The 11,955-nt window shown below is 37.0% G+C and overlaps 1 protein-coding gene across 8 annotated transcripts in view; it reads left to right on the top strand.

Annotated features, from left to right (window-relative positions):
• The first annotated feature begins 4,647 nt into the window (after nt 1-4,647).
• Nucleotides 4,648-11,955, top strand: part of znf618 (zinc finger protein 618) — a 69,270-nt gene continuing 61,962 nt past the window's right edge. For 4 of the 8 annotated variants that reach the window (XM_047373140.1, XM_047373139.1, XM_047373138.1 and 1 more), the window contains exons 1-2: nt 4,648-5,306; nt 5,420-5,455. The gene's annotated coding sequence lies outside the window, so the exon portion shown is untranslated. The remainder of the gene's footprint in view (nt 5,307-5,419; nt 5,456-11,955) is intronic. The other 4 variants (XM_047373134.1, XM_047373133.1, XM_047373136.1 and 1 more) reach the window with 4 other exon arrangements.

Raw genomic sequence — 11,955 nt, 5'->3', positions numbered from 1 at the left:
AATAAAAGAAAAGTGTTTTTAATACAAAAACCGTCAACCTTCAAATAATCACGTACAGTTATGCACTCAATACTTGGTCGGGAATCCTTTGGCAGAAATGACTGCTTCAATGCGGCGTGGCATGGAGGCAATCAGCCTGTGGCACTGCTGAGGTCTTATGGAGGCCCAGGATGCTTCGATAGCGGCCTTTAGCTCATCCAGAGTGTTGGGTCTTGAGTCTCTCAACGTTCTCTTCACAATATCCCACAGATTCTCTATGGGGTTCAAGTCAGGAGAGTTGGCAGGCCAATTGAGCACAGTGATACCATGGTCAGTAAACCATTTACCAGTGGTTTTGGCACTGTGAGCAGGTGCCAGGTCGTGCTGAAAAATGAAATCTTCATCTCCATAAAGCTTTTCAGCATGAAGTGCTCCAAAATCTCCTGATAGCTAGCTGCATTGACCCTGACCTTGATAAAACACAGTGGACCAACACCAGCAGCTGACACGGCACCCCAGACCATCACTGACTGTGGGTACTTGACACTGGACTTCTGGCATTTTGGCATTTCCTTCTCCCCAGTCTTCCTCCAGACTCTGGCACCTTGATTTCCGAATGACATGCAGAATTTGATTTCATCTGAAAAAAGTACTTTGGACCACTGAGCAACAGTCCAGTGCTGCTTCTCTGTAGCCCAGGTCAGGCCCTTCTGCCGCTGTTTCTGTTTCAAAAGTGGCTTAACCTGGGGAATGCGGCACCTGTAGCCCATTTCCTGCACACGCCTGTGCACGGTGGCTCTGGATGTTTCTACTCCAGACTCAGTCCACTGCTTCCGCAGGTCCCCCAAGGTCTGGAATCGGCCCTTCTCCACAATCTTCCTCAGGGTCCGGTCACCTCTTCTGGTTGTGCAGCGTTTTCTGCCACACTTTTTCCTTCCCACTGAGGTGCCTTGATACAGCACTCTGGGAACAGCCTATTCGTTCAGAAATTTCTTTCTGTGTCTTACCCTCTTGCTTGAGGGTGTCAATAGTGGCCTTCTGGACAGCAGTCAGGTCGGCAGTCTTACCCATGATTGGGGTTTTGTGTGATGAACCAGGCTGGGAGTTTTAAAGGCCTCAGGAATCTTTTGCAGGTGTTTAGAGTTAACTCGTTGATTCAGATGATGAGGTTCATAGCTCGTTTAGAGACCCTTTTAATGATATGCTAATTTTGTGAGATAGGAATTTTGGGTTTTCATGAGCTGTATGCCAAAATCCTCCGTATTAAGACAATAAAAGACCTGAAATATTTCAGTTAGTGTGCAATGAATCTAAAATATATGAATGTTAAATTTTCATCATGACATTATGGAAAATAATGAACTTTATCACAATATGCTAATATTTTGAGAAGGACCTGTAATAATATTGCACACCCCAATTTTCAGTTTTTTATTTGTTAAAAAAGTTTGACACATCCAATCAATTTCATTCCACTTCACGATTGTGTCCCACTTGTTGTTGATTCTTCACAAAAAATTTTAATTTTATATCTTTATGTTTGAAGCCTGAAATGTGGCAAAAGGTTGACCAGTTCAAGGGGGCCGAGTACTTTCACAAGGCACTGTATACATAGAATTGTGTCAAAATGACAGCTTTGGCCCCAATGAGAGCAAAATTTCAGTTTTAGCTCAATGCTTTATAGTTTATTAAGTCCCTAAAAGGATTATATCCAAGTTTAGTCCAAATTACTGGCTGCAATATGAAATGTCTTAAGAGTTATGATATGTTTACCCTAACTAAATCAAATTTCTGTGCAATGATTAGACTTGCTCAAGCTGCTGCACAAGCAAAGTCATGAAGTCAGAAGATTTAGTAATAAAACCTTAGCTATCTAGCAAAACCACAAGGAGTACTAACTTAGAAAAGTCATGCTTTACTGTGCATTATATCACTAGTGATCACTTTAGCTGTGACAAAGGTTTGCCAAAATGTCACACAGAGAGGCCTAACTTTACACTTGCAAAACTAAAAGATGAGTTAATAAAATATAGTCGTCTAGCATGGTTCAACACTTAAACCTCAGCAAATAGACTTTGTATATCTAAAAAAAATATGTAATTTTCTTTGTACAACGAAAGCAGGTCTTATGTTAATTGCTCTCATCCTGTCAGTTATTTTTGTCAAACTTTGCAAGACCTGGATTGTGTTAGGAATTGTCATCTAATTTATATAAAAGCTCTTGAGCATCCTGCCAGAGTCTGGTGGCTCATAAACCCAAGTAGGTCGCTAATAAAAAATAGCCCAGTTGTTGTCAGCCCCCCTCACCTGTTGGTTCCTCTGCTGCTTCTAGGAAGATTTCTCAAAAACTAGGCTGGGAGGAGGTCAAGGCAACCTTGAGCTGTGAAAAAAAGGAAGAGGAGAGATTTTTTTTATAGCAACACAGATTTCTGTTCATTCTAAATTTTAAAGCTGCTAAACATTTAACAAAATTCAGAAAGGCGTCTTACAATAAAGGATACTTGAATTCTCTCTCGTTTTTCACTGCTGCCCAAAATAAGGTGCTTTGCAGAAGTATTAATCTTTTCACATTTTGTTACAGCTATAAACTTCAATATATTTTATTGGGACAAAGTAGTGCATAACTGTGAAGTGGAATGAGAATGAAACACGGTTTGCCACTTGCAGTTTGACACAAGACATATGGGTGACATGGAAAACACATGTAAGCAAGTATGGAATAAGAGCTTTGCCTACATGCAAAACGCTCTGTGTGGAAAAAAACCAACAACGCGCATAATCTTTATCGCACCACCCTCACAAGGTGGTGGTGACCTCATGCTGTGGAGATTCTTTTCTTCTGCAGAGAAGCTGGTCAGAGGTGAGAAGAAGATGGATAGAACTAAGTACATGAAAATGCTGGAAGAAAACCTGTTATAGGCTATGAAAGACTTGAGACTGGGCTGGTGGTTCACCTGCCAGAATTACCAGCATGTCTTTTCCATTTACATTTATGCATTGCGTAGTTTTGGCTTATAACACAAAATCTCTAAAAAATAAGTTGAAGTTTGTGGTTGTAACATAAGAACATTATCCTCAATTTTGTTGTCACCCCCAGTAGAATGACAATAAAGACTATTTTTTTAGACAAGTTGAAGGACCATGGATACTTTTACAAAGCACTGTGTGTTAATATCTTAACTTACTTGAAAATTTCTAAAGCTTGAAAACCTGATGATCAACTTTTATTAATTTAAACTTGCACGCAAAAATTTTAACCATAAACATGTCTTGTAGACCAACAACACTGACTATTACAAAAAGCAACCACTAAAAAAAATTCCTGAATACATTATTATACATATGTTATAACGGATCATACTTTAACCCCTGTCAAAATGTCAACACTACCAGCCGGTATTAGGGAGCTGGATTTAACAGATCAAAGCTTTTGGAAGGAAAAGCAGCGGAGGGAGCTAGAGAGCAAAAATGGTTCAATACGAATGATATCAAAGGCAAGCGAAGGCCATAAATTGGTGTGTTGCTGTCCTCTCCTGGTGATAAATATTACCTGCATCAAGCGATGGATAGGAATGGATGGTAGATTTTAAAATAAAAAAACAAACACAATAAATTGTCTGTCTTTTGTATACCATCCCTTCCTCCACCCGCACATGCACAAACAAATTCAACCAAATACACATTTATTGATGTGTTATTTCACATCAATAAATACATAAATCATACTTGCATAGATTCTCAGAATGTAATTAGAGATACGGATAAGTAAGGGAAAGAAAATTCTAATGCAAATGCAACAGAACAACCCACGTCATTCCGAGCAGCAATAGTAGCCATAGTTTTTATTTCTGTTTTTATCTCCCCACACAATTTTCAGTACTCAGCTTGGAAAACTACTTTATGTACACATTACATATGTGTAATGCTGTTTTTTTTTTTTTTTTAGTTTTTATTGTGATTATGGTAAAGCATATTAGGTGAACAAAGAAAATATAAAGGAAAAGTTGGAAACAGTCCAAAAAATAAATAAATAAATAAAAATAAACTACAGATACGGTAATTTAGACAGCAGCGAGGTTTCTTTTTTGGTAAGTGATAAAATAATAACATTATTAATAATAATGACCTTTTACGAAATGTTAATTAAATGTTTTCAATTTTTTTATTACATATAGTTATTATTATTGTTGCATTTTGCACCTAATTTGTGACAAAAGTCAGATTTCATACAGATTAGTATTAGTTGTAGTTACTTATACTGTTATATAAACTCTGCATTAGTGTTACATATATTTACTGATTATAACAATGACCATAATCCTGCTTTATTACGCTGTATCACACCTCTCATAAATTTGTGTTTAAGTCCCATACACAACAAATAAGTATTCTAAACATATTTCTTATTTTTAGCCAAGATCAATACTCAAGTTTAAAACTTGTTAGTTTCAACAAACAAATAAAGAAATTGTAAATTCTTAAAGAACAGGATTTGAAAATAAATTTGCTGGCCAACAAAAAACTTGCTCTTGAAAAAAAAAAATATGTAAACAAACTGCTGCACAGTTCTAATGACATCGCTTAATTAGGTAAAATTAGTGGTCCCTTTTTGTCAAATCGGTCTTTAGGAATAAACACCGAACATGTAATATTATAATGCCTCCCACATGTAGTTTACACGCTACTGTAACTGAATGTTCACTTATGTTTATTTCATTTGAACGATAAAACATTAAATGAAACTAAAACAACGTCGGATTGATATTTAACTAGCCGTAAAATATCATTAAACCTCTGTCTATTTTCACTAACAAACAGTTTGTTATTGTTGAAGCTTTACCCTTTGCTTAAAGTCTCTTTTTTTCCCTGTGTAACTTCACAGTTGACCAACCTATTTTTTTTTCTATCTCCATCCCAGACTTTTTTTTTTTTCCTTTTCTTTTTTTTTTTTTCATGCAGGCTAATATTCAGGCCGGCGCTGCAATTTCAGAATCTGCCCTTGTGTATGGCGGACGAAAATTTCCACAGGAGGAACCGCAACACTAAACCCTGTGCACGGCACAGACGGAGCGGCTCGACGTAGCCGTCAAACCCCTCGAATTCATCACTCAAATACGCCATCTCGCTTTACTAAAATGTAACGTAGCGGGTCACAGGGAAGGGAAAAAACCTCTATGGTGAAATTTTTATCATTTGGAATTTCTCATAACTAATTCACAATTTTTTTTTTTTTTGAGGAAGCAGTTTTTGTGCCGTCACCTCTGATCGGGGAGGGAGGATTTTCTGGAGCAGGAGCCTGTTTCGCATGAGCTGCATCGCATTTAGAGGTATGTCAAACCGCTGTTTTCGTTTTTTTAATTTTAAAAATCCTAAATTTTAGAAATTTTTGTTGCGGATATTAAGTTTCACCATCCTCTTTTTACACGACAAACGTGAACAGGCAGCCTCTTTGCACCACTGTTCGCCTCTACACCAGGTAAATGGCTTTTAAGCAATTTGAATAATCTGTTGATGTAATGTTTTTTGGAGAGCAAAACATTTTTAGTAATGAAGTTGCAGTGAAACTGCCGCCGTGTCGTCTTGTGCAGCTAGTTTCCGCACAAGTCTGCCGCCCAGGTAAAACACTGTTTATTAAGATGGAGCAAGCCGGACCAGGCGAGAGTGGCAACATGAAGGACGATGAGGGGAGGAACAATCTGAAACACAAAAACCTCCTGCAGCCATGTTTTGTGAATTTTCCTGCAAATTTGAGCTGGGCTCCGGAGTTGCCTCTCTTGCCGTTACACAGCACTATTGCTGTCGCCGCTGTGTTTTGATGTCTTATCGTTTGTCGTGGATAAATGAGAAGAACGCTAAAGCATCCTGATGTAAAAAAAAAAAAACACAAAACAGTTTCGAGATGTGTTTTAAAGAAATATAGAGGATTTAAAATCTGTGTGCCAGTGGCGCCACCTGTAGGCAGTCATTTTGAGGAAATTAGAAAATGTAACGAGACTAGTTGAGACTTAGTAATAATAATCAATTTTAGATTATTATTATTATTGTTTTGTAATGCTTTCATATTTTTTTGTGCAATGTGTTTTCTTTTTATTATTGCATACATATATTGTGTCAACCTTTTCAGTTATTTTCTTATTAATTGTGTGATCTTAAAATCTTCCAAGTAGAAATCTGTAACTGTATGCTCATTTATAAGTTGGTGTTATTTGCATTCTGTGACACTGGAATTTATTTCCAAAGATTGAAGCCGTGTAGAGAGGGGGGGGGGGAAATGTATCCGAAGTGAACTTTGTAGGACTGGAAGAAGAAAGGAACATGTCAGCATAATTTGAGGGCAGGAAAAACAATCACAACCAGTGCCTCTACTGTTTATATTAATCCTGCAGACGCCAAACAGTTTTCCTATCTTGCATGGCTTGCTTTTTATTTTAATGTGAGGGAGGGAAACTGCAAGAGGCAATTTTTTTTTTCTTTGGGTGATTTTAATGCTGACCTTCAAAAATCTTTATTCATTCAACTCCGAGAGCTTGTGGGGGAAAATGTATGGTCGGTATGCAAAATCTGGGTGTAAATTCTGACCTTTTGCTTTAAAAGTCTAATCAAAATGCAAGAGTTCACGTTCGACCATGGAACTACAAAGAGGCAGCCCCTGTCATTCAGGAGTTTAATAAGGCTAGTGATAAGAATTTTTATAAAAAGTATGCTTATAAAAACATGTAGAAGGTTATTAAACTCTTGAGAATAAATGTGAAATAAACTTCAGACACTTGGAACATAAACAAGAGTTTCATTGATTTAGAAAGTGGTTGTAGTAAAGGAATTAGTAACAGTTGGGCTATCTTAACCCCAAGACATATAAATCCATACATAAGTTTTCTTAGAAGCTAAGAAGATGAGACAAGCGTATGATGAAGAAAAATAGGGATGATTATGTACTACTACAATGGTTCCCTAAGTCAGGGTCAGTGCCAAACTGGGGGCTGCAAATCAACAACTTTTGGGTGTTGAGGTCTTCTTTAGAAACCAAAGTAAATAACCAAATTCCTGTAAAGACACAATTATGGCATAAAGTTCAGTATTTACACAGAGATAAAGAAAATATATTGATAGTTGTTGCTGCTTGTATTGTCGTCATACCTCCCTTTAAATTCCTCACCAGTAATGCTGACATATTCAACCAACACAAGTCTCCTCCACTGTTATTTTTGGGTTCACAAGCTTTGGGAAACACCACACTAACACAGGACCAGGATACCTGGACCTAGAGAACGATCTAATGCTAAGTCCATGAGTAAAATTATAGACCAGCGGTAGGCAGTTATTTTTCCCAAAGGGCCACACAAGCAACTGTGACTGTTGTTGAGGGCCGAACCATGGCCTGAAAACACTTTAAGTATATATTTGGTAATAAAGTGTAAATATAGTTTTTATGTTCTTTTGGTAAGCAAACAATGAAATATACCCATCACTTGGACAACTGAAACTTTAAATTTACTTTACATTAATAATTACCTTTTACAAAAACAGTTATCAAAAATGAGCAAGTTTTTGTATTTTGCTGCATGTTTAGTATGAGAACAAGTCTCACCCTGTTTTTGGTTACTTTACCTTTTGTAAATAACAAGTCCCTTGCTTTCAAAAATATCTACATTCCGCATCAATTTGACATTTCCGGGGGGTAAAATGGCACACCGCTGGAGGGCAGCGAAGGGTGCCGACGTAGGATACCAAAGACGTCATCTTCAAAATAAAAGCATCATTTTTGAATTAATGTAACATTTCTTTAAGCAGGCTGGTTGAGGAGATCTAAAAGGCCTCATGTGGTTTGTTGACAATAAAATATTAAGTCTGTTTTAGATTGTTCAGCTTTTGTTGTTATGCTTCACTGTGACATCACAGCAGCAGAGGACAGATGGTAAGGGAGAGACATGGAAGATGATGTTAAATGGGAAGAAATTAAAAATAGAGTGGCAAGTATAAAATGTGTACAGGCGGTCTGACCGAAACCCAAATTGGAAGTTTGGTTCTTAAGGTGACTCTTGTCTTAGAAAACATCTTAGAAAGTAGATGATCCCTAAGATGTTTGGAAAAAAAACATTTTAGGTCTTTCTTACAGTCTTTCTTAGCAGCAGACTGCTGCTAAGAAAGACTGTTCTTTAATGCTACTGTTCTTCAAAGTGGTCTGCGATCCGCTGTCAGTCTTAAAACGATTGTATCCCATGTGAAACTATGGCTAAACTGGGGCCATAAAGTTTGTCCGAAAACATGTTTTTTAAACTCAATAAAACAGGACTTGAAACTGAAAAGTAATTTTGAAACAGAGAAAAAAAAGATTTAAAACCGAAAATAAATGTTTAAAATTACTTTTCACATTCGAGTTTTTTTTTTTTTTTTCAGATATGGTTGTCATCATATCGCACAGGAAACATAGATGGAGAGTGACAGGGCAAACATATTTACCACCTGAATCAGTTGAGAGAAACCTCAACATGAATTATGTGTTGGTCCATTGTTGCCTTTTCTATTTAGAAAATCCACTTGTTTTGTATCATTGATTTGATAGGCAGACTTGCCACTTCCAATATTGTGAACTAGCTGAAGTATTTTTCAGTTTCAAAAAAAACATTTTCGGACAAACTTTATGGCCCCAATTTAGCTGCATATCAAACTCCTTTTACCCTCTTGATATGTATAATCCTGTTGTCTAAGTTAGGTTCCTGAGGTTTACATTTGTTCTCAGAAGCAACAGTTAAGTCCAGTCTCTTCATCGGCACTAAATCCACACAAAATGGAAACTCTGTTAACTTCTTTAGCTCGGGTTTTGTGTTCGGAAAGGCTGTAGTCTTTAATTTTATATATATAGGAAATGAACAAACAATCTGCTCAGGGAGGCTATTTGTTGTTTGCTTTGCCTTGTAAAATTCTGAAATTCATACACAGATTTTCACATCCTGTATTTAAAATTGAATCTGCAAGTTGCAAAGTAAGTAAACAGCATTCCCATCTGTTGGAGCTTACAGGAAATAAAGCTGAGCTTTGGCTGGGATCAGTGAAGTCACTAGTTTAGATGAAGAGGTAAAACTTCTCTTTGGTCTCTGAGAAATATAAGATGGTGGAAGATTAAATCACTACCCTCAGGCTAGAGGTTATGAAACATAGTTGCTGTTCTCATTGTCATAAAGTTGGTGCAGCAGGATCAGGTATCCATTTCAGGAAGAAACATGGACTTTGAGTTCATTTCTTCTCTTTCTTTTGCACATGCACAATTCCAGATTTAATCTTAAATATGTAAAAAAAAAAAAAACATACATACTGTTAAGCCTAGTGAACACCTTATGTCCTGTTTATTTCCATAGTAGCATGTGGAAAATATCTGCAAATGGCTTCAGTTTAATTAGTCTCAGGGGAAAGGTTTTTAAGGGTTGGGAGCGCTGCATTAAAAAATTCTGTACATTCCGCACATTTTTTTTCTTCCTTTGTAAAAATGAACCTTATTGCTTTCATGAATAATGCATATGGATGTTCAGTTGCTGCAGCAAAGAAAATTAGGCCTGTTTACATGCCGTTGTTATATACACAGAAGCCCTCCCCCTCGTCTTTTTCTAAAGGTAGAGCAGGAGCCTGAGTAGCTTTTTTGAAAATACAAATTTTCACCAAAGCAAATCTCATTTCTTTGAGTGAAAAGAGGAGGGGGAAACTCCCGCGGGTTTAATGAATCCATAAATCACAATAGTGCCAGGTTTGCTGCGGCTGCGTCAGCTTGCAGTGTAATTTTGATTTTCATCAAAAATTTAATCTGCCAGCCTACAAGGGTTTAGCAGCAGTCCGGATGCAGCCCTGAATTTCTAATTTTAGGGGCCTGATCTTTCAGGATTTATTTTTGTATAATTCAACTATGCTTTTCAATATCTGTTGTTATTAAATTTTAATTCGTGGCATTAACATATAGATTGAAAAGGTTTTATGGGTTTTTTGAGTGTATGCTGATGGAATTTTACTAGACGACACAGTTTCTTTATCCAGAGCATCCCGTGTGTGTATGTGTGCGTGTATGTGTGTGTGAAAGCAAGAGACGGTAGTGGCGGAGTTTATCCATTTCTTTGCATTATTGCTTTTTGAAATTGTTGGTCATACACCATCTTGGAATATATTTACTACAGAGGGAAGAGAACTTTGCTTTTGATTAAAGAAATGGAAATTGCAAGCATTAGTGTGAAACAGGTTTTGGTCAAGTCCAGCTCCCAGTCACTTACTCCGCTCTGGATAACATAAGCATGAAGTCAAAGCAGTGATTGAAGTGACCCCCCTCCTCTTTTTTTTCCCCTCCTGTTTTTGCTGGTTCCTATTTTAATCCCTCCAGAGTGGAAACATTTTTATGAGGGTTAACAAAATAGTATTTTATATTTGGAACCTTTTTTCCAGGATTTTTAACATGTAGAGCTTAGGGACGTTTTCATCAAGCAATGGAGTATGGTACAAAATGAGTAAACCTCAGTAAGTTAAAAGCACAGTGATTGATTAACAGCATTATTGTGTAGAGGCTCATTCAGTATTACCTAAATATAGGCTTAGTACTTTGGAAAGTGCTAAATTTCATTCATTATTATAATACAGAAGGAAACATGCACAGATGTGTGAAAATAACGTTTGGAAAATCTAAAAAGGAGACTGGTTAAATGTAATGATGTAACCACACTCGGGCATCAATGTCTACATCGGCTTAATCCTTCGTTTTTAAGATGCACACCAAAATAGTACCAGGAGGCCTTACACTGTGCCTTACGAAAAGACTACTTGAACGTTTTCACATTTTGTCACATTGCAACCATGAGTCCCAATGTATTCTATTAGGATTATTTGGGACAGACCAACACAAAGTAGTGCATCATTGAGAGATAAACGAAAAATAAGACATTTTTTTCAAGAATTCTGACAAATAAGAATTGTAAAAGTTTGGCATGAATTTGTATTCAGCCCATAACAATGAGTGAGATTTCTGCCCTCTTTTCCATACAAAATTGCTCAGATTGGGTGGAGAGCATCTGTAAACATCAGTTGAATTGTTGCCTTTACTCTAACACACAAATATTTGTTGATCTAAACTATTTCCTTAGCTCTGGCTGTATGTTTAGCGTTGTTCAAGGTAAACCTCTGCCCAGCCTCAAGTCTTTGCAGACTCTTGACAGGTTTTCTTCCAGTTTATCCCTTAATTTAGCTCCATCTTTCTTCCTATCAACACCGATGAACGTCTCTGTTCTTGCTAAAGACAGACATTTCCACAACATGATGCTGCTACCATCATATTTAACTTTGGGCATGGTTTGTTCACAGTAAAGCGCAGTGTGAGGGTTCTGCTGTAAAGTATTTTGCGGGAAGTTCAGTTTTGGTCTCATCTAGCCAGAGAACCTTCTTTCATATTTCATATATATTTTTTGTGTCCCCAACATGACTCGTGGCAAACTCCAGAGGGGACCTCTTATGGCATTCTTTCAAAAATTCAGTATTTTCATCAGACTTTTGGAGTGCACAACTAACAGTTGTCTTGTCGACAGGTTTTTCCACCTGAGTTGTAAATCTCTGCAGCTCCTTCATAGTTACCATAGCCCTCTTGGATGATTTTTGTTCAATGCTCTCTCTGCCCTGCCCGTAATTTCAGGCATGTGGCATGTCTTTTTACCTTTATTTTACGGAGTGAACACAGGGCTTCATGATATGCATGGAAGCAAATCGTTACCATATTTCAAATGAAAAAGCATTTTCAGAAATGCTTTTTCATTTTAAGAATGTGGCTGCATTGTTTGACTCATAAATGAAATTAGTAATCAATAATCCTATTTGCATTTTAATTTTCTTCTTCAAGACTGCTCATTCTTTCACTTAATTAAAATGAAAAAGAAAAATACTTTTGAGATTTATTTTTCAAAATATGCCCCAGCAAATAGATACCAAAATTCAATTTGAAATGTAAAATTTGAA

The sequence above is a fragment of the Girardinichthys multiradiatus genome, chromosome 8 (genome assembly GCF_021462225.1).
Source record: "Girardinichthys multiradiatus isolate DD_20200921_A chromosome 8, DD_fGirMul_XY1, whole genome shotgun sequence".
Lineage (NCBI taxonomy): Eukaryota > Metazoa > Chordata > Actinopteri > Cyprinodontiformes > Goodeidae > Girardinichthys > Girardinichthys multiradiatus.
This window is presented reverse-complemented; position numbering and strand designations above follow the sequence as displayed.